This window comes from Monodon monoceros, unplaced genomic scaffold, assembly GCF_005190385.1.
Source record: "Monodon monoceros isolate NGI ecotype Baffin Bay Population unplaced genomic scaffold, NGI_Narwhal_1 Super_Scaffold_12, whole genome shotgun sequence".
Lineage (NCBI taxonomy): Eukaryota > Metazoa > Chordata > Mammalia > Artiodactyla > Monodontidae > Monodon > Monodon monoceros.
The window spans coordinates 57,475,796-57,497,605 of record NW_021703768.1 but is presented as its reverse complement, the minus strand read 5'-3'; positions in this window follow the sequence as shown (position 1 = coordinate 57,497,605).

Below are 21,810 nucleotides of genomic sequence, written 5' to 3'. Positions count from 1 at the left end.
TTAGTTCCCCGACCAGGAATCCAATCCAGGTCCCCTGCATTGGAAGGCGGATTCTTAACCATTGCACCACCAGGAAAGTCCCTTCTTTTCACTTCTCCCTGGGCCCTGCTGTCTCATGTTTCATCAACGTGAAGAAAAATGTGTCTTCATGTTTTTATCTTATCTTCCCTGAACTCACATATTTCTGCTTTGTGCTTTTTTTTTTTTTTTTTTTGCGGTATGTGGGCCTCTCACCGCTGCGGCCCCTCCTGTCGCAGAGCACAGGCTCCAGACGCTCAGGCCCAGCGGCCATGGTCCACGGGCCCAGCCGCTCCGCGGCATGTGGGATCCTCCCGGACCGGGACACGAACCCGTGTCCCCTGCATCGGCAGGCGGACTCCCAACCACTGCGCCACCAGGGAAGCCCTGTGCTCTTGTTTTATACACATGAATTTTATAGAGATAACTTTTTAAAACTTAATTCATGGCAATTTGTTTGGTCTCAATTTTTTCCTGCTCCATGGTGAGAATTCTTCATCTGCCATTTGTTTTGCCTGGTTTCCCCCCCCTCATTCTTTCTTATCTCTTTTTATAGTTCCTACAGTAGTTGTTTTTTTTTTATATTTGCTTATTCAACTTTATATAAGTTAAGTTCCCCCCAGACTACTTATTTACTGGAGTTTTGTGGGAGAGAGTCCAGGACTGCATTCAAGATCAGTAGAAACTGTCTCATAACACAGGGTTATGTGTGTGAGTCAGTCCCTTTAGGTTTTTCCTTTCTGCAGCCTATTTGAGGTCAGCACCAAAGGGATATCACAATGCATCTTTCTCCCTCACTCTCCTCCCTCAACAATAGACTGCTTCCTGAAAAATATGATTAGTCTGTGATATTTCTTGCTCAAATCCACTTCCTCAAGTTTTCTCGGTACTAAACTGAGTCCAGAGAAGTTCCCACCACCAGAACTTCATTTCATTGTTGCAGCAGAGGGATTATTGATTTTTATCTTAAGCTATGCACTTTATTATTTTTTTCATAAATTTATTTATTTATTTATATTTGGCTGAGTTGGGTCTTCGTTGCTGTGCACAGGCTTTCTCTAGTTGTGGCAAGCGGGGGCTACTCTTCATTGTGGTGCACAGGCTTCTCATTGCGGTGGCTTCTCTTGCTGTGGAGCACGGGCTCTAGGTGCGCGGGCTCAGCAGTTGTGGTGCACGGGCTTAGTTGCTCTGCGGCATGTGGGATCTTCCTGGACCAGGGCTCAAACCCATGTCCCCTGCTTTGGCAGGTGGATTCTTAACCACTGCACCACCAGGGAAGTCCTATGCACTTTACTTTAGAGTCATGGGTTCTGCTGTCTTTTTCTCAGATTTGCAGCTCTGGGCTCCATTCTTCTCTGTGTCTCTGTTCAACCCTTGCCACTTTTGGCAATCCTTCTTCCTATTTTAGCTTCAGATGCCTTCCCATTTCATTAGATATGGAGTTGGCATTACTGTTTCTCACCCTCTGTTACTTATAGGTGGTTTCTAAAAGAAGAGGCAGCAAAACCCCAACTTTTGTCATATTAATACCTGGATACCTTTAGAAGATAATTTTGCATTAACTCTGCCTGGCATTTAATAGGCCCTTTCAGTCCAAGTCCCTCTTTAGTTCTGGGAAATGTTCTTTCCTTATTTCTTTGATAATTTCCTCCCTTTTATTCTCACAGTCCTATACCTACAGTTTTAGTTATATTTATCCTCTATGACTCTTAATATTACTTTTCTTTCTCCTTCCTTCCTTCCCTATTTCCTTCCTTCCTTCTCTCCCTCCTTCCTTCCTTCTCCCCTTCCTTCCTTCCTTCCTTCCTTCCTTCCTTTCTTTCTTTCTTTCTTTCTTTCTTTCTTTCTTTCTTTCTTTCTTTCTTTCTTTCTGGAATACCATTTTCAAAGAATCTTTCAACTCAGTTTTCTAACTCAATGGCATATTCAGACCAACTTTTGGGTTTAGCAATTATAGTTTTAAATTTCCATAAATTCTGACTGTGTTTCATAGGAACTGTCTCTTCTTTGAATGTAATATGCTTTCAGGTAACTCTGAGGATATTGACTATTTTTAATCTGTTTCCATTAACTCTATATTTTTTAGCATGAGCTAGTTCCGTATGTTGAATTTGGTGCTCTCTTTCATGCTGTTGATTCCCCCGAAGAGGTTGACTGGTTCTTAGTTTTCTACTCCTACTTGTAGGTGCAAGTCTAGACTAAACTTTATTCATAGTTGGAATGCATTTCCTCACTTCAAGTGAGAACTCTTGTTTACCTGGCAGTGAATGCATGTTTTAATTATAGGAATCTGCCTCATGGGATTGTGGAAGGACAGGGTTACTATGCAGGTAAACTTCTCTTCTTAGCATGGGTTCCCTGACCCTCCAGGCATTGTCCTTTCCCTCTAATCTTAGCTTACTCTGGAGCAGTGGTATGTTGGTAAATGTTTAACAACCAGCTCTGGGGTGGAGGGAGTGATAAATAACTACTTCAGAAAACTGTACCCGTGACTCTTATCTGAGTCCATACCACAGAGCCAGCTGCTGTGGCAACAACTCCAGGAGTTGGTGAGTTGGTGGAGTTTTATGGGTCTGGCTCAACTGTTTTTTTCTTTTGTTAACTGCTCGAGTACGCTGTTACGTGTAAGTGTTTTAGTTTCTTCTGCTCTGCTAGATTTTTCTGTCAATCAGTCTCATTTCTTTTATTCTTTTTGAAAATTTCTTGCTATATTGATCTGCTGGAAGCACACTTTTTGGTTTTGCTGTCCTTCTTTGAATTTATTTTTCTATTTCTTTGCCATTTCAGTGAGAATTGGAGAAGGAAAGGCAAAGCAGAAGTTCTTCTATTTCATGGCTTCACTTGTTTTCATTAGAAGTCACTTCCTCTTTTTTTAAAAAAAATAAATTTATTTAATTATTTATTTATGGCTGCATTGGGTCTTCGTTGCTGCACGCGGGCTTTCTCTAGTCGTGACGAGCGGGGGCTACTCTTCGTTGCGGTGCGCAGGCTTCTCATTGCGGTGGCTTCTCGTTGCAGAGCACAGGCTCTAGGCGCATGGGCTTCAGTAGTTGTGGCACGTGGGCTCAGTAGTTGTGGCTCGCGGGCTCTAGAGTGCAGGCTCAGTAGTTGTGGCACACACACTTAGTTGCTCTGCGGCATGTGGGATCTTCATGGGCCAGGGCTCAAACCCATGTCCCCTGCATTGGCAGGCAGATTCTTAACCACTGTGCCACCAGGGAAGTCCCAGAAGTCATTCCTCTTATATCTCAGCGGTTGATTCTCCTCCTACGACCAGTGGTTTTCCTACAAGCTCACTGTCCCCAGTGATGGTTTGACTAACCAGGGCCACTGGCTCTCAGAGATCCCTGCAGAAACTTGGCTATCTGATTGAGGTTGTCTGCCTTTCCACCCGAGCTCCAACTGGGGAGCACACTGCTCTGTTCATGGAGGCCATTCATACTGGCCAGAGAGGAGCAGCCCAGCAGGTGCCCTGTCTCTGAGGTGGAGAAGAGCTAGTGGCCTGGGGTGAAAGGTGTCTTTCTCAAGTGGCCAGAAGCAGAAGGATCCAGGTCAAGTGACAGGGTTGCCAAGATTTATTCAGAAAGTAGTTGAAGGTGCTCGGCCCTAGATCTCTTCCATGTGACTCTTTGGTTGATGACACTTAGACCTCAACACTTGGAAGTCCCTCTCTGGCCAGGAGCAACTTTTACTTCACCCTGGAAACATGGGCAGGTGGGGACAGAGCAGAGTCCCAGAATCCTCTGTAGGTTAACTATGTGGCAGGTACATTTCTGACCTTTACATAAGTTAACTCCTTTAATCTACATGACAATCTTCTAAAATATGTATTATTATTATCCTCAGTTTACAGATGAAGAAACTGAGACACAGAAAGTTCACACAGTCAGTAAGTGGTTGAGGCAGGATTTAAATCCAAGAAGTCTTATGATAGCTGTGATAAGTCAGCAGAGGTGGCAGCTTCCCGGTAGGTGTGTAGCTAGGTATGCAGTTGGCTTCCTTTCTAATGAAAAACTCCCAAAGCACTGTAAAACAATCAGGTAGCAACAGTTCCCAGGTCATTCCCAAGTGGGCAGGGTCATCTGTGGGTTCAGTAGACTATGTACCAGGTCACATTAAAGAATCAGGTTTACAGCAAACTTACTTCCTTATGATTGAATGCATGTTACAAACACGGGCAAAAGAATATCTCCCATCCCACATGTTCTTATAACTTTGACACTCTTCCCAATGAGAGGTGGTATCTGTTTCCTTCACCTGAATCTGGGCAAGATTGCGACTACAGTGAAAATAATGTTATGTGACTTTTGTGGTGAGGTCATAAAAAGCTGTACGACGTCTATCTGATTCTCTTGGGACACTTGATCTTGAAACCCAACCACCATGCTGTGAAGAAGGCCATGGTCCATGGGAGAGGTCCAGATAGCCAGGAATGAGGCCCAAAGAACACATTCCCAGCTGGCTTCCAGTCAACAGTTAGAACCAACTCACCAGTCATTTGAATGACACATCTTGAAAGTGGATCCTTCAGATCCCAAGAAGCCACCCCAGCCAATGAAATGCCCAGGAGAGATGTGCTTCCCTTCTAAGCCCTGCCCTAACTGCAGATTCACGTGCAAAATAAAGTATTGTTGTTGTTTTGAGCCACTAAGTTTTGGAGTGATTGATTTGTTATGGAGTAATAGATACATTCCTGGATAATACCTGCTTGTCTCCATAAAATCCAAAGCTTCAGTGTCATAGGTGGTGCTTCTACCAAAGGCTCTGGTGGTGATCAGATTTCTTCCACAACTTCTGCCAAATTGTTGAGTTGTTTCAGGAGAAGGAGAACATAAAGAGTATATTTATAATCTTCCCCTGACTTCATTTTTTACTTTTAAATCTCTAATCTCTTTAGAATATATTTTAGTTTAAGGCATGATACAGGGATCTAACAATTTTTACAAGTCATCACACAACTGCATATTACATTTTCCATCATTTTGTTATTGATTTAAAACATCACCTTTATCATAATTTGGGACCCCAAAGGCAATATTTTCAAGGCAAAGGTGAGCAAGAAATAAACCTGCTGGAAAGAATGGGATAGCAAGGAACCTTGTGAATTTTGACCTACACGGTGGATGAAGAGGGCAAATCTCTGCTAAAAATTCATAACCACAAGCTGGCACTTACGTGAATTTGTAGCCATGCTACCTTAAAAAACAAACAAACAAACACCTGAAGCAGAGAACTTATTTCAGTGGCCCTGGGTTACTTACATGCCAAATAAGTAACAGAGGCAAACAAAAACCCTCTCCTGGGGACAATAATTTCAACCCATGCCTCAAGAATTTCCACAAATAAAATTCCATAAAGAATAAATGCTGGAGAGGGTGTGGAAAAAAGGGAACCCTCCTACACTGTTGGTGGGAATGTAAATTGGTACAACCACTATGGAGAACAGTATGGAGGTTCCCTAAAAAGCTAAAAATAGAACTACCATATGATCCAGCAATCCCAACCCTGGGTATATACCCGGAGGAAACCATAATCCAGAAATATACATGCACCCCAATGTTCATTGCAACACTATTTAAAATAACCAGGACATGGAAGCAACTTAAATGTCCATCAACAGAGGAATGGATAAAGAAGATGTGATACATATATAAAATGGAATATTAGTCAGCCATAACAAGGAACAAAATAATGCCATTTGCAGCAACATGGATGGACCTAGAGATCGTCATACTGAGTGAAGTAAGTCAGACACAGAAAGACAAATATCATATAATATCGCTTATATGTGGTATCTTAAAAAAGGATACAAAGGAACTTATTTATAAAACAGAAGTAGAGTCACCAATGTAGAAAACAAACTTATGGTTACCAGGGGATAAGCAGGGGGAGGAGGGATAAATTGGGAGATTGGGACTGACAAGTATACACTACCATATATAAGATGGATAACTGATGAGCACCTGCTGTAGAGCACAGGGAACTCTATTCAATGCTCTGTAATGGTGTATATGGGAAAAGAATCTAAAAGAGTGTATATATGTATATGTACAGCTGATTCACTTTGCTGTACACCTGAAACTAACAACATTGTACATCAACTATACTCCAATAAAAATTTTTTTAAAAAATTCCAAGGAATCTGAGAGTTAATTTAAAAATCACAAAACACAAGGAAACCAGGCACCATAAGTGAAAGAGATACCAGAATCAGACACACAACAAATTCAGATATTGAAATTATCAGACAGAGTATGAATAACTAAATTGAATATATTTAAAGAAAAAAAAAAGAGTAACGAGCAAAGAATTAGAGACTAAAAAATGATGAGATCTGAAAAAGAATCAACTAGAACTTTTAGTTTACTTTAATAAAACAATTAAAACTGAAAACTCAATGGAGAAATAAATGGCAGATTAGTCAGAACTAAAGACAGAATTAGTGAGTTGGAGGATAGTAAGAAAGAAAAGAGTCTCTGAGGACAGTGAGGAAGAGATAAAAATAGCTAAAGGATAAAAGATAACAGAGTGAATTCTAACAAACTGTTTAATGGTAGTTCCAGAAGTAGATAAGAGATTAGATAAGTAGATAAGAAAAGATTCACACACACACACACACACACACACACAAAGAATGAAAGAAAAGAAAAAGGAAAAGAAATGATTCACTATGTTAAAAGAGAATGCATAAAAATTATTAATGGGGCTTCCCTGGTGGCGCAGTGGTTGAGAGTCCGCTTGCCAACGCAGGGAACACGGGTTCGTGCCCCGGTCTGGGAAGATCCCACATGCCGCGGAGCGGCTGGGCCCGTGAGCCATGGCCGCTGAGCCTGCGCGTCCCGAGCCTGTGCTCCTCAACGGGAGAGGCCACAACAGTGAGAGGCCCGCATACAGCAAAAAAAAAAAAAAAAAAAAATTATTAATGGACATAAGCCTTCAGACCTAGCAAGTCCATTGTATCCCAAATAAGATAAATTTAAAATATTTCCACACTCAGATTCATCATGGTGAAATATGCACCAAAGACAAAAAAATTTTTTAATACACACACAAACAAAAAAAGCAGTTAGACTAAACACTGAATTCTCAATAGCAACAATATAAAGCTCAAGAGACAGGGATAGTATCTTCAATGTGCTGAGTGAAAATAAATGTCAACCTGAAATTATCTACCCAGCCAAAATAACTTTCAAGAAAGGAAGCAAAATTAGGAGATTTTTTTTTTTTTGGACAAGTAAAAATAGATTTTACTACAACAGACCCTTCCTAAAGGAAATTCTGAAGTCTGTGCTTATATAAAGAATGACTTTAGGGTTTCCCTGGTGGCGCAGTGGTTGAGAGTCCACCTGCCGATGCAGGGGACACGGGTTCGTGCCCCGGTCTGGGAAGATCCCACATGCTGCGGAGCGGCTGGGCCCGTGAGCCATGGCCGCTGAGCCTGCACGTCCGGAGCCTGTGCTCCGCAACGGGAGAGTGCACAAAAGTGAGAGGCCCCCATACCGCAAAAAAAAAAAAAAAAAAAAGAATGACTTTAGACAGAAAATTTGAGATACAAACTAAAATGATAAGGAAAGATAATATAAGGATAATATGATATCTGGACAAATCTAAACAAAAGTCAAATATATAAAATAAATATAATGTGTATTTTATGGAGAAAAAAAGCTAAAATACTATTCAATAACGGGACATAAGTGGGAGAGGGTGGTGATCAGAGTTAAAACATTCTAGGGTCTAGGGATTGTTCCGAACAAACTGATTAAATATCATTGAGTGGGGCTTCCCTGGTGGCGTAGTGGTTAAGAATCCACCTGCCAAGGCAGGGGACATGGGTTCGAGACCTGGTCTGGGAAGATCCCACATGCCACGGAGCAACTAAGCCTGTGTGCCACAACTACTGAGCCTGTGCTCTAGAGCCCGTGAGCCACAACTACTGAAGCCTGCACACCTAGAGCCTTTGCTCCGCAACAAGAGAAGCCACCACAATGAGAAGTCTGTGCACTGCAACGAAGAGTAGCCCCCTCTCACCGCAAATAGAGAAAGCCTGCGCGCAGCAGCAAAGACCCAACGCATCCAAAAAAAAAAAAAAATCTGTGAGTGACATGTTAGGTATGCATGTAAAATAGCTGAAGTCACCATAAAATACTAAAATTAAAGGATGTAACTGGGACTTCGCTGGTGGTCCAGTGGTAAAGAATTCGCCTTCAAATGCAGGGGACCTGGGTTTGATCCCTGGTCAGGGAACTAAGATCCCACATGCCGCAAGGCAACTAAGCCTGCATGCCACAACTACTGAGCTCTCACACCTCAACTAGAGAGCCCACGTGCTACAAACTACAGAGCCCACGCGCTCTGGAGCCCACATGCCACAATTAGAGAGAAGCCCGCATGCTGCAAGGGAAGATGCCGCATGCCACAACCAAGATCCCACGTGCCGCAACTAAGACCCGACGCGGCCAAAATAATAAAGAAAAAATTTTAAACAATAATAAAGGATATAACTTTCAAATTAATAGAGAAAAAGGGATTAAAGAAAGAAGAAAAATGTTCAATCAACTTGGAAAAAAAAGGTCAAGGAGAGAGAAAAAAGAGAAAAGAAAGAGAACACTGCAGGGAAAGATAGAAAGTAGAGATGAATCTGTACATAACTCTTTGGGTTTAAAGACAAAAATTGTCAGACTGGATTTTAAAAGCAAATCCAATTATTCTTTCTAACTGCTATTTTTAAGTGACATACATAAAGATAAGGAAAAACAAAAAAAAGATGGAAAATACACCAGACAATACAAACAAAAAGCTAGTGTAATGAATATATTTATTTTAATTGACAATAATTTATTGCAATGATAAAAATTTAATTCCCTGAGATATGATCATGACCTATACTTTATATGTACCTAACAACCTATCTTTAAAGTATATAAAGCAAATATTGACAGAGCTACAAAGCGAAATAGGAAAATCCATAATCATTGGGAGAGATTTTAACTTACCTTTCTCAAAAATGGAAAGATCAAGCAGTAGGCCCAATGGATCCATGAACCCACCTGGAGTTCCCTTCGAAGACTCTACATTGCAATAAACATACTTGAGAGTAGTTAAAGAAGCCCCAGTGGATTGTCTGACTGCCAGGACTATGGCTTCTTGCTTCCTTCCTTTAAGTTTAGTGAGATTCTTCCTGTGGACCCTATGGAAGCATCTCCCCTCTGGGAAACAAGATCTCTAGATCCACAGAGCCTAAGACTGTGGGCAGCAGGAAGCACAGATTCCCAGGTGGGTCACTGGGAGTGATGGTGTGTGTGGCTGCTCCCATGGCTTCTGCTCTGTTGGGGTATCCGTCTCAGCAATTGCTGGATGGGGCATTGACCATCAGCCAAGGGCAAGGCTCCAGAGAAGAATGCAGCTGTGGGCTGTTCTCAGCCTACCTTTCGTCAGCTGGGGGAGGGCTGATTGGCTTTGAAAAGAGGACCTGCGTGGGCACCAATAGCGTCGGCTATACTGACTGACTGCTGAGAAGAGCTTCAGGAGAGAAGGCTTAGTCCACTTCACCAGCTTAAGTGCTCCCAACATGCTGAGGCACTGTCTGGCTGACAGTAAGGGAACATGGAATGAGCAGAGAAGGAAAGATGTTATACATATCAACTAGCGCCCTAACAAGCTGAAGGAAAAAAAAAAAAAATAGAGCGGGCTTCCCTGGTGGCGCAGTGGTTGAGAGTCCTCCTGCCAATGCAGGGGACACGGGTTTGTGCCCCGGTCCGGAAAGATCCCACATGCCGCGGAGCGGCTGGGCCCGTGAGCCATGGGCGCTGAGCCTGCGCGTCCAGAGCCTGTGCTCCTAAACGGGAGATGCCACAGCAGTGAAAGGCCCGCGTACAGCAAAAAAAAAAAAAAAAAAATTACAGCAGCCACCCTTGTTCTCTTCCTTGCCTTGTTATTAGTATATTGTGTATAGTAACCAATTTTCTTTCCCCTCACTCCCTTTCTGCTGTTAATCAGTACAAATTAGTGAAGATAATTTTAAAATTTGTTTCTTAGGGTATAAGATATCAAAGGTACAGGCGATAGCAAAAATTTTTTAAAAATCTGTTCAGAAATCCAATTGGGTTTTTTGTTTGCTCTAATTCTTTGAGCCCATCTCTGAAGCAAATAAATGCTTGCTGAGGCTTTAAACCCTCAGCTTTAAAGGGTGGGGGAGAGGAGGTGGGGAGGAAGGTGGCAGAAGAGAGGAGAAAAGGAAAACTTATGCTTAATATTACCAAATTTTAACTTGACACATATTACAAAATCAAAAAAAATTTAAATGCATTGATTCATATTGATATTAAAGAATAAATAATGGGAAAGAGAAACTCTTCCTTGTAATACAATGCCAACTAAAAAGATGTTGAAAAACACATTTTGGCAATCCACATAGTAATAATTGACTTAGGCAAGAATAATCAATAAATGCTAAAACTAGTGGGTGAAAGTTTAATGAGAAACATGATTTGCATAATTTCAAATATCAGTCCACAAGATACTTATTAATTGCAAAGGGGAAATTAGTAACTTTACATCTGAGAAATGTGGTAGATAGCACCTTTAAGAGATCCAAGTTGACATCACTCATAACAGTACAAATTGGCATAATATGTCTCCTAATATTACAGTATTTCTGCCAAAAATGAATATTTCTGAATCTAACAGGAAGAAAAAAGATGAACCCAAATGGTGGGACATGATATAAAATAATGGGTTTATCATATTCAAAAATGTCAGTGTTATGAAAGACATTGACTGGGGAATCTTACCAGATTAAAAAAGAAAAAGGGAGGCTTCCCTGGTGGCGCAGTGGTTAAGAATCTTCCTACCAGTGCAGGGCACACAGGTTTGAGCCCTGGTCTGGGAAGATCCCACATGCCGTGGAGCAACTAAGCCCGTGTGCCACAGCTACTAAGCCTGCGCTCTAGGGCCCACGAGCCACAGCTACCGAAGCCCGCGTGCCTAGAGCCCGTGCTCCGCAACAAGAGAAGCCACCACAATGAGAAGCCCATGCACTGAAACGAAGAGTATTCCCCGCTCGCCGTAAATAGGGAAAGCCTGCACGCAGCAATGAAGACCCGATGCAGCCATAAATAAAGAAATAAAATTTACTAAAAAAGAAAAAGGAATGTCACCTGAGTACAATGAGTAATATGGGAATTTTCTTTTGTTATAAGTGACGTTATCAGGATAACTAGTCAAATTTGAATAAGGATGCAAATTAGATCGAAATTTTGATCATTTTCCTGTGGTCATGTAGAATATTTTAGGACATACATACTAAAGGATTTATGGATAAAAGGGCATCTGTTACTTACACTCAAATGGTTCAGGGGTAAAAAAGGAGTATTAGTTACCTATTTCTTTGGCCAAATTACCCCAAAACTTAGAGACTTAACAATATTTACCCATTAATATTTATCCAGGTGAATACTTTATGTTCACACAAAAACCTGTATGTGACGGTTTACTCATAAAGTTTAGGAGTGTTAGCCATAATTTCCAAAACCTGGAAACAACCAAGATGTTCTTCAACAAGTGGAAAAATAAATATACTGCGGTATCCCCATACAATGGAATACTACTTAGCAATGAAAATTAGTAAGCCATTGATTTGTACAATATGGATGAATGTTAAAAGCATTTTGCTAAGTGAAAGAGGTCAGACTCAAAAGGCTATATACTCTATGATTCCATTCATATGGTATTATTGAAAAGGCAAAACTATAGGGATGGAAAACAGATCAGTGGTTGCCAAAGCTTGGAGGAAGGGAGTGTAGTTGACTACAAAGCAGCTGCATGGGGAAATGTTTTAGGGTGATGGAAATGTTCTGTGTGGTTTGGGGGCAATGGAGAAATGAGTTGTTACATTTGTCAAAATCCATAGAACTTTCACTGTATGCAGATTTAAAAAACGAACCAGGATGCTGGGGAAGATGGGAATCAAAGTCTGAAATGCAGGTTGAGACAAGTGACTCAAACTGTATTACAAGTGTATGACATAACCTCCCTGAAGGGGTTGGAGGCAAAGGAGCTGACCTAAGTAACTTTGGAAAACGGTTTTATGACTGAATGCTGTATATAAACATTGGACTGTAGTAAGTTGTTTCTCACAGTGGTACGGGCTAGTAATTCCAAAACTACTGTATATGTTTACTAGGGTTGAACAAATAAGTAAAGACATTGAAGATAATGGGAGCCAGGCTTATTACTTTCAGAGAAAGAAGTTATAAAGAATCAAGGCAAGAGCAGGAGGGAGGACGAGAATGAATTCAAGTTGGAGATATCATCATGATATCCTGACATTAACTTGATGGTAAGTTATCATGAAGACATCTACAACTCCACTATTTTTCTATACTGATACAGAAGTAAATACAGACATGTGGTTATAGGTGGGTTAGTATACATGCTATACATGCATTTATTTCTTTGCTCTGTCCACTGAGAGGATGTAGGAACAGTAACACGCCAGTAGCAGTTAGCACAACCAGCACCCAGCTCTTAGTTTTTAAATGCCATTCTCCAGTAAAAGGAACCAGGTCTCCTTGGAGAAATAGCTGATTCTAGGTCTGGGGCAGGAAATAAACAAGATGAGCCCAGAGTATCACTTATTGACAGAAAGTAAGTGCTAAAGATAAAAATAAAAAAAGGATCGGGGCATGTTAAGAGTACACGGAAACCAACTTGAAAGTGTTCCCAATGGTCAAAGCTGAAAGAACTTGAGCAACAAAACAGTGATAGTATTAGATTATAACCCAAAGAATAAAACAACTATCCATGAGTTCGTACTGATATAAATAATTAAATATATACATACATACATACATAGAGAAGGGTCACATCTTCCTTAGAGAGAAATTCCAAATAATACATGTAGATACGTCCCCTTCTGGGAGGTGAGGTTTAATTCCTTTTCTCTTGAGTGTGGGCTGGACTCAGTGACTCACTTCCAAAGAATGGAATATGGAAAGAGAAAAATAGTAACTTGACTACAGAGAAACTGGCTGATATCACCTTAACAAAGAGATCAAAGTTAACATCTCTATAGTGATGTCATGTTGATATCAAGTATTCCTTGATATGATGCAGTGAGACGGATACTTCACCTTTGTAGAAGTCTTCAAAAAAAATCCACAACCCCAGTTCAATAATGGGAAAACATCGGACAATTCAAAATTGAGAAGTATTCTCCAAAGCGCCTGACCAATCTACTTTAAAATTTTCCATGTAGAGACAAACGAGGAAAGACTGAGAAACTGTCAAAGACGGGAGGAGACTCAGGAGACATGATGACTAAACAAGTGTGATACAAAAAATGAAAATGCAGACAGGACAGGAAAAGATTTATAGGTTAGATTGGGGGAGTGAGGAGAGGCCCTAGTGGGGAGGTGATACCCACCCTAAAATATGAATGACCAAATGGCACCAGCCATGTGAGTAAAAAGGGAAGAACAGTTCAAACTCAGGGAACAGAGTGTGCAAAGACCTTAAGGCTTTCCTCACTTCCTGTGTTTGGGGAACAAAGGTCCAGGGTGGCAGGAGCTTGGAGAGAATGTTAAAGGTGAGCTAGGAGGTGTAGGAAGGGGCAGAAGGCAACACAGAAACCTGTGAAATTTTGATTTGGCCCAAAAGAATTATAGGAAGAAAAAAGTTTTTAATATGGTAAGTACTTCTTCAGTATTGGGCCAGGCTAGTTATTCAGTGTGGGAGAGGACCTTGGGATCACAGGGAACAAAAACATCTAAAAGGTAGGGAAAGTTCTTATGTACATTTGAGTTTATGCAAGCTCTTTTATGCTCCCTAAGAAGATAAGTGCTTTCTGAGACATCTGTGGGTCTTCCTAAACTACATAATAAAAATATTTTTACTGGGATACTAATTAGATGTTAAATACAAAGGTACAGGAATTTAAGTTTCAGCCAAATGGCATAAAAAATAGAATTTGTAGGAAGTTTGTTCAAGTAGTAGTAAATGAACTTTATTAATATAATCCACCTGCAACTATTTAAGTTATGAGTGACTTCTTGTAGATAGAAAAATTTCAAATGTCCATCTCCCTTTCACCAGATTTGCAAATGAGATCAAATAGTAGCTGTAGAAGATTAGAAAAAATAAACACTATAAAGTAACACTTTCTTCCGACAATATAACTGGAATAGCAATTCCCATGAAGAAGCCAGAGATGTCCCAGCACAGGACACTGGCCCAGCAAAAGACCTGAGAGGTAGGGGTTGTTAAATAACTCTTTTTGGCTGGATGTCCAGGGGCACTTAAGGAGCTCCTGTCTTTATTGATCTTCTGTAATTTGGGGTCATGATGATCATTCCTTTGGTCGAGGAAATTACAAGACTTAACCAAATTAGATGATGGGGTAAGGACTGGTGGCACCTTGTTCCTTCATGAACCCTGAGTGGTGGGTTGGCTGTCCCTCATTTCTTTCCCACCTCCACTCTATAGGCCAGGTTAGGAGGTGGGGAGATGCTCTTCACACTGTGCAGTCATGGCTCCTGTCCTTGGGACTCTGTGTTGTGGCATAGCAAACCCTGCAATGTGTCAGGAACAAGTGACCATAAACAGATATATTACATCAGGCCTTTGGACAACAAGTGCCTGAATCGGTGTGGGACTTTATCTCTTACCTAAAATTGAGTGTCAGTATAGTATTTTTGTTAAAAGCATGGGCTCTGGAGCCAGTGACAGGTTCAACTATTTGAGTTTAAATCCTGGTTCCGCTACATATAACTTTAGTTTCCTTCTCTATGAACGGGAATAAAAAAACAGCTGACTTCATAGACTGTCAAGAAAATGAAATGAGTTAATATACATAAAGCACTTAAACATTGTCCTCATTCATTCAGTCATTCATTCAACAAATATTGTTGATCATCTACTTTTGTTTCAGGGATTGCTCAGGGCACTGAAGACATTCAAGCAAAAAAAATATACAGAAGCCCCTGCTCTCTTGTGACGCTTGCATGTACACTATTTAGTTCTTAATGTCATAAGGGAACTTCAGGTTCCCAAGAACTCTCTAGGTCCTTGCTAACTCAAAGTAAGGTCCATAAACAAGCTGCAAGGCATCACCAGGGAACCTGTTAGAAATACACAAACTTAGGCCCCATCTAGACTTACTGAATCAGGATCTTAATTTTATCAAGACTGGCAGGTGACATGCATGCACGTTAAAATTTGAGATGTCCTGCCTAGATCACAATCCCTGTCCTTGGACTCAGGGAAACATTTCTTGAAGATATTTTTGTGTTCGAAGGGAGAATGGCATTAACAATTTTCAAGATTATTTTCATGTAAAAATTTCATGTTAATTGAGGTGAGCTTAAGGGGTGGAAATTTTCTCCATATATACATACATACATACATATATATGTATATATATATTTATTTATGTTTTATGTTCTTACAAAATACTGTACTAATATTCCAGGATTAATATAGGTCAATGGCTCCATCTAGTGGAAATATTTTGAATTTATACATTGTTGGGTATCGTTTAAGGTAGTTCTAAAAGGATTTCAGGAAAACTAAATTTGTTTTAAGATTAAAGAAAATGTTCATGCCTACAGTTGACAAAAAGGATGAGGCTTAACAAAACAGAAATGCTTGTAAAATCCTAGCAGGCATGGAAGAAAGGCCTAGTAACTATCAATCCTTTCCTTTTCACATATAGAGTGGGCCTTTGGGGAATTCCCTGGTGCAGTACTTAGGACTCTGCACTTTCACTGCCGAGGGCCTCGGTTCAATCCCTGGTCGAGGAACTAAGAGCCTGCAAGCCGTGCAGCGTGGCCAAAAAAAAAAAAAAAAAAAAAGAGTGGGCTTTTCAGCACAAGGTAAATTTTTCAAAGATAAGGAAATACGTGTTAAGAAGACATCTTATATATACTTTTCTATTTGGGAAAATGTGCCTTCAAAGTGAAAATGTAAAAACAAAGTACTTAGAGAAGTTTATCAATAAAGATGCCAGAAGGTGAATATAGACATATATTACTTTGCCTTGCAGGAAGTATTGGATATCTCAGAAGTTGAACAAAAAAAGCTCTCATGGATTTTTAGTCCCTAAGTATGTTGGATTGAAATGAACTTGAGCTAACACATCTATAGTGTTACCATAAAGTTGCCTGATTTGATTATAAAAGATGAACTTGCTGGAAAAATAAAAATAAAGGGAGGTCAGTATGCCAGTATATGGTCACCAGATAAGTCTTCTCTGGTGCTATGAAATTATGTGTGAAATATACATGAGTATACATTCATGTACCATTTAAGGAAAAAAATGTACCCACCACCCAAACTCTTCATCATTGCACCCTCAGCTTTCTTTTCAAGTTGTAACCATCTTAATTTACACACTTATGTGTGCATCTCTATGTATTTTTTAGTTTTGTCTGTTTTTGAATTTTATATAAATGGTTTCACTGTATTTTACTGTAACTGGCTTCTTTTGCTGAGAACTATTTAAAAAATTCATCCGTCCTTGGGACATTTGGATTATTCCTTTTTATTCTTTGCTATTACAATGCTGATATGAAGATTCGTGTGTGTTTTCTGGCACACATAAGAAGTTGTTCCAAGGTATATACCCAGTAGTATAATTGCTGACTCAGCGTATACAAGTGCTCAACTTTACTAGGTAATGGCAAACTAGTTTCCAAACTAGTTATACTAAATCAGAGTTGTAAGAGTTCCTGTTCCTCTATCATGCATCTTTAACAATTGGTATTTTCAGTTTTTGTGAATTTAGTGACTGTGAAAAGATATGTAGTATCTTTTCGTTTGTTTATGAGCTATCATATTGGTTAAGTACTTAGGGGATGATTTATAGGTCAAAGAATGCATATATTTATAATTTTGATGTTTCTAAATTGCCCTTCATATTGTACTAATTTACACTCCTACTAGCAGTGTATGAATTCTGGTTGCCATGTTCCCTAGGTAAGTGTGTCACGAAGCCTTTCTGACCTTTGTCAATGTGAAAGCAATCTAAGTGTAAATTTTCTGTGAACTCAATAGTCTTTGCCTATTTTTCTATTAGGTTGTCTGACTGACTTACAGGAGCTCTTTATAATTTACAGAAATTAATCATTTTCTGTAAAAGGAGCTGCAAAATTTCCCCTAAGTTTTTACTTTGTCATGAAGAATTTTTAGGCTTTTTAAACCAATCTTTTTTCATGACTTTCAGGGTTTGTGTCATTCCTAGAAATGCCTTCTCCACACTAAGATTATATATAAAAAAGAAACTTTAAGGTTTCATATTGTACTTTAATTTAGAGCCATCTAGAGTTTTTGGTACACAGTATGAGGTTGAGATAGGAACCCATTTTTTAAAAAATTAAAACAAATGTCTACCCAGTTTTCCCAACACTTGTAAAATAATCCATCTTTTTTCACTTAAGTGCCATATACTAGTTTCATGTGAAGCATTTAGATGTTTCCGGACTCAGTTCTTTTGAGCTGCCTATGTATGAATCAGTAGTTTTCACTCCTGTAGCCATAATTAAAAAACAAAAACAAATCCCAACAACCTGATTGGGACCCTCCGTCATTACTACCTTCTTTCACAATTTTTCTGGCTTCTCTTTTTCATATGAACCCTATAATAATCTTTGAAGCTGTTGCCAGTCTTTGGGGATGTTTTAAATTTTAAACTTGGACACTACACACTGGTAATCATTTAGGGAAGTAATCTATCCACTCTCGCCTGTTCACTCCTCACAAGCTTCCACATTTCTTGAACAACCCAGTTTTTAGAAAACTACAAAGTTACTTAAAGTGGTCTTGACGAAAAGGGAAGCCTATGGTCTCTCAACCCTCCTGGAGGGATGGAGACGATAGCTCTCATTCTGATTCTACAGCCATAGAAGTCTGCCAAAACAACCTCCAGGTTGCTAAATGCAAAGTAAATTCTTACTTGTTCTATACATCAGAACACCATGCTTTAGTTTTCTTTCCTCAAGCCTTAATTGTTGGAATTTCATATTTAGTCCTTGCATCTTTCATTTTTCCTGTTCTCAATGGTGTTATTGTTTCATGGTTTAAAGCACATTTACACCCTTCCGATTTTCCATCCGCAGCCAGACGATCTTCCCTGAACTCCAAGTGCCTACTCCACATTTCTTTAGACAGCTCAACCCCAATGTCAGATTTTTCATATTCCAGTTAACATTTCCATTCTTCTAGCTGCTCAGACCAAAAACCTTAAGAGCCATCCTTGGTTTCTGTCCTCGAACCCATTTCTAGGATGTGAGCAAATCTAGATTCCTCCTTTAAAACATATCCAGATAATCCTACAATGGTCCTTTAACTTTACTCAAGGGCAAAACTGACATTCCAAACATTTTACTGTCTCAGGATATTCGTCCTTATTGTTCCCTTTACCTGAAATAGTCGCCCCCAGACGTCCATAGATTCGTTCCAAGTTTTTGCTCAAACGACACCCCCTCAGACCTTCCTCTATGTCCACTCACCCCATTTAAAATAACAAGTCTCTTCATCACCTCCCATCTCACTGGCACTTGCCACCATGTAACACACTATGTTACTTATCTGCCTTGCTATGATAGAATGTAAGCTCCGTAAGATTAAGGAATTGTGCCTGTGACATAAAACTCGGATATCTATTTAATATGTAATGTGAAAGTATGATTTTTGTATATAAAATTCCCTAAACACAAAGTTAGAAAATCATGCTATTTAAATCACAATTTACAGCACACATGGTAATACCCATTGAAGTTACTGCTGGGTATGAAAATTAGTATAACTTTCTATGAACGGAAATTGTAGTATAACCATCTCCTTTTGACACTGGCAATTCCAGAGAAATCGCTGCAGATGTATGCAAACATTTAAGCATAGGAGCATTCATCATAACTTTATTTCTAGGAGTAAAAAATGAGAAATAATTTCTGAATGTCCAACAGTAAGACGGCTGTGTAAACTGTTCACAGAACGTGGCATAGCTATCATGTACCTTAACAGGCAAATTTAGATACTAAAAACAATGCACAAATTTACTATTCATATGTGCACAGAAACATCAAGTTATTCTATCACTGGGCAGTTGTACTAAATCCATTTAAAACTGTTCACTTGTCTTTCTTAAATTGTTTAATGAAGCTCTTCAAAAGGTAACATAAAGCTAGAAAAGGAATACATGAAATTTAAACTGTCAGAGCAAGATGGCTATAATATGCACAGAAATGAATTAGATCAGTAACTGGCACAAAAACTTTAAGGTTCTTAGTGTAAGAATTTTTCCGGTATCACTTTTGCCAATGATTTAGATTCTGTTGAATTTCTAAACTGTAACTTGCAAATTGTGTTGAACTGAACACTGGAGATCTATGCGGATGTTTCGGGAGTTTCTTTTACGTCAACACAAGACTCTGAGATTAAGGACAAGATGACAGTCGCTGCTTCTCTATTCACCATAGCAATGCTAAGTCCAAGCTCAGAGCTGTAGAGTTCAACTGCTGTAATAGTTTTCCAATCATTCCTAAACAATCACATGTAATACTAATGACTGGAGTCAGGTTGATTATGAACTCACAAGATTAAAAACACCAGTCTGTTCAAAAATAGGTATAACGTGAAAACATCTTAAAAGTCTGTACTTTAATTTCATTAAAATGTTAAAGACTTACAAAAGATTTTTAGCTACAGGCACATTCTAAGATTGCTGCAGCAAATCAGAATCATGAATAACTAATGATTAGGCTGGTTTTGATTATCTTCTTCCACAACCTAGGTCCTAAACCCTGGAATCTTAAACTACTTCTTGATGGTGTGCTTCAGAACATGATACTCAGGTGTCATTTTCCCCCTCCTCTCCAACCCAAGTGAGGTATCCCAAATGTTCTCATGTGCAGGTAACGAAAGGGAAAAAAACCCCAAGTCTCATTTCCCTTGAAAGTTTTCTGGGTTGCACTAATCTAATCTCAGGCACTTTCCTTGTTGTAAATCCCCCACCCCCCAAAAAAAGAGTACTTGACAGTTCTGCACACACTTCCTCTGAAATATATCAATACATTTAATTTTAATTAGTAACATGCAACTATAATAATGGATTACAACCTGAAGAGGAAACTACTACTTTTGTAAGTATTTATTTCCAAAATTACAAGCCTTATTTTTTTGAAGGATGACCAGAAAGCCTTAATAGGCCACAGGTTCATACACATTCATGCCATCTACCCTTTCAATGTTTTATTCATGACTTCACTTAGTTTTAACTCCTTTTTTTGCAGAGCAGTATCTTTTTCCTCTCACCAGAAGCTGAACCTAGAATCAACTGTTTAGAAATACATCAATAACAGGATTAAAATGTGGGGAAAACAGGTTTTTTTTTTTTTTACTACACTATACAACTAAGAAAATACTCAAAAAAAACAGATGATGTCAAACAAGAGTGCACTAAAGTATAAGCTAAAAAACCCTCTCAAAACAAACAAACAATAAAACAAAACAAAGAAGACAACAACAAGAAGACCTATCTGGACCCAAAATGGGATGGGGGAACAGGGGGGAAGAAAGCTCATTTCCTTCCGTTAAAAATCAGAGTGAAACATCTATAGTTAAACAACTTTATTAACATAGTCAAGCAGTGATTAACATTCACATCTATTATGTCACATCATACAAATGTAAATACAAAATTACTACAGTACAATATATATTCTCTGCATGATCCAAAATATTTGGTGGCCCCAAAAAACTCTCTTTAAAATTCAGCAGCTTATCAAAAATTAAAACCGTATTCTATTTAAAATGAAAATCTGTTAGCACAGAGTTTGACTTCAAGAAATATCAATTTAGTAGTTTGAGAAGTTGCAGGAGGATATGTTTGAAGGACACATTCTAACATAGTGTGGCAGGTACAGGAAACATCAGATTTAAAGCTTTTAAGCATAACTCATACAACCTAAGTTGTCAGCAGAAAGATCCAGTTATTTATAACTAAAGCTAAAACTACTAAATTATTGCACCCAATATTAACATGAATATTAAGTGTAAAACTGTTTTATAATATGAAGTGAAGTCATCAACCACGTTTAAACATCTCTTCTCACAGATGATAATCTATTAAGCAAAATTACTTACACCAGTATTGCCTTATTATTATCTCCATAAAATTCATCCAATCTTAATTTGGTTATATATCCACAGAGGAAAAACAACAATGAAGCAATATGGGGAAAGTACAGCAGAACCCCTTTATGAGGCTGGTATTAGGAGGGAACCAACACTGCCTTATAGGCTAACCATGTTACAGTAAGCTTTTAGGAAGATAACTGAACTTGCAAAATAGCTAACTGTGAATAATACCAAGCCATAGTTAAGGGGATTCTATAGTAGATGAACAAAAATAGTAATAAACGGGAAAATCCTATTTTCCTAATTAGTGATATAATGCTTGGCAAATATGCTTGGTTTGACTTTAAAATGTACAAGAGGTGAAAAAAATAATCACCATTTTAACTTCCCTCAAAATCATGCATACATTAAAAAAAAATAAAAACAATACATTCTGGGATACAAATCACAATAAACAGTTGCTATAATTTAAATGTATACCTTAAAATTAATAAGCATAATAATTAGGCATAAAGATAAAGAATCCTCTACATATAATACCAATGGGGGAAGATCTATATAAGGCTGAAAAAATTAGTCACAAGTCACCTGGAAAGTGTACAAGTGAATGAAACTTTCACGTAAAATTGAATTTTTAAGAGGCATTAGAAATATCTCCAT